General features: G+C 35.4%; 1 pseudogene; it reads left to right on the top strand.

Moving 5' to 3' along the window:
* The first annotated feature begins 330 nt into the window (after positions 1 to 330).
* LOC104110970 (acyltransferase Pun1-like) lies at positions 331 to 2503 on the top strand (annotated as a pseudogene).
* The last annotated feature ends 3044 nt before the right edge of the window (positions 2504 to 5547 follow it).

Here is a 5547-nt window from a genome sequence, read left to right as displayed (position 1 = left end):
AAGTCATAAATTGTACGACTATAAATTATCTAATTAAGAATAAAATAAATTTTAAAGTTACAATAATTATAAATACAAAAATATGTCACATAAGAAGAAATGCCATCACATAAATTAAGAACGAAGGAGTCATCATAGATAAACCTATATATATCAATTTCTACTTTTATTTTTCACCAGGTAAGTGTACATATACCTAATTGGTCATACTTAGTATTTCCTTGTGTGTGCGTATATAGTCATAGCGTTATACTAATTTCCAATTGTGTGTATATATATGTGTCCGTTTATGCATCAAAATGGCGTAGGCAATTAATTGATATATAGGAGTATCGCATAAAGCTAGGGAATTGAAGTAGTGTTATTTGTTCATTAACCATATCATGGCCGCTTCGGCATTATTATCATCACTTGTTTCCATTTGTGACAAATCCTTCGTCAAACCTTCTTGTCTTACCCCTCCTATGGTTAGATACCACAAGCTCTCTTTCGTCGATCAATCCCTAAGTAATATGTATATTCCTTTTGCATTTTTTTACCCTAAACAACAAAAAGAAGAGTCAAACAATTCTCAACTATCCCATTTAGCTGATTTGTTGCAGAGATCTCTGTCACAAACTCTAGTCTCTTACTATCCTTACGCAGGAATATTGAGAGACAATGCTACTGTTGAGTGTAATGACATGGGAGCTGAGTTTCTTGAGTGTTAAAATAAATTGTCCCATGTCTGAAATCCTTAACCATCCTCATGCAACTGATGCAGAGAGTATAGTTTTTCCAAAGGACTTGCCTTGGAAGAATAATTATGAAGGTGATAATTTACTTGTGGTTCAATTAAGTAAGTTTGATTGTGGGGGAATAGCCATTAGTGCATGTTTATCGCATAAGATTGGCGATGGTTGCTCTGTGATTAATTTTCTTAATCATTGGGTTAATGTCACTCGTGATCGTAGATTTATAGTTCCTTCTCCTAGATTTGTAGGAGATTCTATTTTCTCTTCACTAAATGGTCCTCTTATTGCTCCACAAATTATGTCTAACGTCAGTGAGTGCGCGCAGAAAAGACTTGTTTTTCCAACTGCCAAATTGGATGCTCTTCGAGCTAAGGTAATACTACCACCGGTTCACTAGCTATTTTTATGTCTTTTAAAATTTGAACACATTACCTTTTACAAAGATATTCGGTACTCCTCGGTTCTCATTTATATGGCATAGTTTTACCTTTGCACGAAATTTAAGAAAGAACAAAAAAAATTAGTCATTAATATTTATGTGACTGTAAAAACTATCATTAAAGGTAAATTAGAAGCTTAAGTTAATTGTTACAAATTTAGGAAGGTTTCAGAAGTTCAAATTAATTTATTTCAAAATTTAGAAAAGTGTCAAACGAAGGAAGTAGTCTCGACTATTAGAGTACAATCAAACCTCTTTAGAACAACCTCGTTTGTTCCAGATTTTTTTTTATTATTATAGCAAAGTGTTGTTAAAGAACATATATTATAACATAGCATGAAAATTGGTTCCTAAATAAACTTGTCTTTTATAGTGAATAGTTGTTATATGACGATTTTATTACAGAGAAGTATGACTGTATTTGTTAAAGGTACTCTCAAATGTGTCACCTACTTAAATAAATTTATCTTGCAAAAAAAGACTAACATTTTTTGGGATTGAAGATAGCAGTAGAATCAGGAGTAGAGAACCCAACACGGGCTGAAGTTGTCAGTGCACTTCTTTACAAATCTGCAACAAAGGCAGCAGCATCATGTTCTGCAAATATACAACCATCTAAGTTGGTTCACTACTTAAATGTACGTACTATGATCAAACCTCGTCTACCACGAAGTGCAATTGGAAATCTCTTATCCATGTTCTCCACAGCAGCTACGCAAGATATTGAGTTGCCAAGATTGATTCATAATCTAAGGAAGGAAGTTGAGGTAGCGTACAAGAAAGACCAAGTTGAACAAAATGAACTGGTCTTAGAAATAGTAGAATCCATACAAAAAGGAAAATTACCATTTGAAGAAAACGATGAAAATTGTACTACTCCTACTACTATGTATTTTTGCAGCAACCTTTGCAAATTACCATTCTACAGTGTAGATTTTGGGTGGGGAAAACCTGAAAGAGTGTGCCTAGGAACTGGTCCATTCAAGAATTTCTTCTTCTTGAAAGATTACTAAACTGGGCGAGGCGTGGAGGCGCGAGTGATGTTGCAGAAACAACATATGTCTGCATTTGAATGCGATGAGGAACTCCTTGAGTTTGCCTCCTCCTCAGCTCCAAGTCTTTAATTACGAGGAGTTTGAAATCTTCATTTCTGTTTCATTGTATGATTTTGCATGTTTATTTGGTCCCCTAATAGTGTTACTAAGTGGAATACGTGCCTTTATTTTGTTTACTTGGTTTGTTTGATTTTTCTGATATGTAACTCTCACCCAATATATAATTTGTAATTGTATGTTTCATCAATATGATTACTACGGTATTTTATGATTAACACTGATATTTAGGGATATGTGTGTAGCACCTCGTACCTTAGTGTTTGGAAGCATCGTAGTAAAACCATGTTAGTTGGAAGAGATTAAGGTCATACATGAATTTATAGATGTAAGACACGTAAGTTTATTGAATTTCGAAAACGTTATATATTGCCTTAATATGATACTTTCTTTTAAGAGAAACATGCTTTTATAAATGTTGGATAAATATGATTATCAAAAGTTATTAGTATAATATCTTTTGATAAGTTTTAATTAAACACATGATATGAGAAAACTTTTAAATAATATTTTATGTATTACAAGAAAAGAAATTTCTTTCTCATAAGAAAAGTTATGTTTATATCCTTTCTACAAATTCTTTTCTCATAATAAAATTTATCTTTACCCATTTTGAGAATTAATAGTACAAAAAATTATACTCTTGACATTTGAATGGAAAAATTATAATTCTATAACATATATTTTCTAGATGTCATAATGTTTATGATATATTAGTATAGTTTAAATTTATAAAGCACTTATGATTTTCTTTAAATATAAATGTGATGAGTTGATTATTAAATAATTTTGAAAGTATGAGACAAGGACTTTTAATTCCCAATTTTATTACCATACATGAATTTGTTATTTATTTGCACTTACCGCGGATGAGAAAGGATTAAGGGGGACAGGGAATCTAATTTGTTGTTCTAAGTAGGTCTCACCTAATAAATGGACATTCGGTTTGGATAAGGGAATGATACATAGTAAAGGTGCCATATGTGTGTATGTATATTAGTATCACTTCCTATGACTCATCCACGTTATTAAATTAGGTGAAAAGTAAGACCTACATGTACTTTACATTACTACTAAGACAAAACAAAATAACGTATGGATGCTAAGAAGTGGAAACAATTTGAAAGTGAGAATCTTGCTAAGAAGTGGAAACAATTTGAAAGTGAGAATCTTCTTTAACTAGCAAATTTTTCTTTAGAAAGTATATGTTGCAATGAACCAAAAATGGCAACAATGAAGGCATTCTTGTTGTTTACCAAGTGAAATTATCTACTAGTGTAACTAGTTAAAGGATCTGATTTTTTTTCACTTATTGAGATTACGTGTGAAGAAGGCCAAGTTCGTCGCCTTCGATAAAGTCGTCACTAAAGGTATGTTAAGGCTAATCATAAATGGTGCTACTCTTAGTAGTTAAGAATGTCTACGTTATTCATTCCTGTAAAATGGTATTCAAAGCATGCCTAAGTATGTTCCTAACTCTCTATTGAGGCATTAAATAAAGATGTTAATGTTCATAATGTAGTATTATATACATCTTTATTTACCACCGAGCTATGACCGGTTGGGCAATCATGCATCATCATTGACCACCGAGCGACGACTGGTTGGACAGTCATGCAACATCATTTATCACCGAACTACGGCCGGTTGGGCAGTCATGCATCATCATTTACCATCGGGCTACGGTCGGTCGGGCAGTCATGCATTATCATTTACCACCGAGCTACGGCCGGCCATGCAGTCATGCATTTACTACCGTGCTATGGCCGATCGGGCAGTTACCACTGATTAGTCGGACAGTTTAACGTCACGAGAATGATGTAATCAGAACTATTATATTGTAGTTTTATTTATATATACGAGATTGGACTTATTCTATATTTTATGGCCCTCAACGACAAGTCAAAGGTTATAGGTTGACTCTTATCCCTCCTAGTGATAGTATCTTATTATTATATTTTATTTCTACCTTACATACTAGGTACATTCTTCGTATTGATGTCCCTTTGCCTGGGGGCACTGTGTTTCATGCCACGCAGGTTAAATAAACGAGGCGAGGACCCTCCACTGTAGGCTGCCTCCAGATATCAGCTTTTGGTTGTTGAGATCCACTTCTTCCTGGAGTATTGACGAGTCACGTTCTGTATATGATATTTTGTTTTATGAGGATGTCGGGAGCCATGTCTTGACTTATATATTATGGTCATGTTTTCTTAGAGGTTTTGTAGATAGTGTCATGTGTATAGTTTTAGGTATGACATATCAACGGCCTTGTCGGCCCTTATGTATCTATATAAATCTTTTTGAATTAGTTATGTGAGTTAAGTTCTAATATTATTACTTATATATATATATATATATATATATATATATATATATATGTATGTGTGTGTGTGTGTGTCCTATCATGGCCCGTAATGAGTCTTATAGTAAAGAAGGATAAGGTACGTGACGCTCGGTTGAGTAGGCACCGGGTGCCAGTCGTGGCCCTCCGGTTTGTGTCGTGACAAACTTGGTATCGGAGCGGATCTGTCCTATGGTTGTCTGTAAGCCGTGTCTAGTAGAGTCTTGTTTATAAATGTGTTGTGCACCACATTGTATAAACTGGAAACTACATGGCATTTAGGGACCGGTTACCCTTTCTTCTTGATATTAGATCGTGCAATATAGAAGAGTCATAGGGATTAAAGCCCTTGACCTTTAACTTGTTTTATATATGCAGCGATGCCTGTGATCAGGAAAGCTACAGCTAGTCAGAAGGGTAAATCAATGGCAGATGAGGGCATGAGTAGAGCATCAATGTCTAGTAAGGTCCAGAGTGAGGCCCCGAGATGAAGTGTGACACCCTCGCATAGTTCTCCGATTTCGCCAGCACCCGAGGAGCTGAGGAGGAACCCAGTACCTCCATATGTTTCTCATGATAAGGATATGGATATGCGGAGTGCAGTATGATTGTTGACTAGATTGGTAGCCGCTCAGGATCAACACTACAGGTGTTGGTTATGTTGACAGGGCTATTAGCGCGAGAGTTCGAGACTTCATCAACCTGGACCCTCCAGTATTTACCGGATCCAACAAGGATGAGGACCCGTAAAACTTTATCGATAGGATGCAGAGGACTTTGAGGGTGATGCATGCATCAGACTCTGAGTTAGTAGAGTTGGCCTCTTACCGATCGCGTGATATTCCGATTCAGTGGTATGAAACTTGGGAATTGTCTAGAGGGACAAATGCACCTCCAGCGGTATGGGAAGAGTTCTCA

Source organism: Nicotiana tomentosiformis, chromosome 2 (genome assembly GCF_000390325.3).
Source record: "Nicotiana tomentosiformis chromosome 2, ASM39032v3, whole genome shotgun sequence".
Taxonomy (NCBI): Eukaryota; Viridiplantae; Streptophyta; class Magnoliopsida; order Solanales; family Solanaceae; genus Nicotiana; species Nicotiana tomentosiformis.
This window is presented reverse-complemented; position numbering and strand designations above follow the sequence as displayed.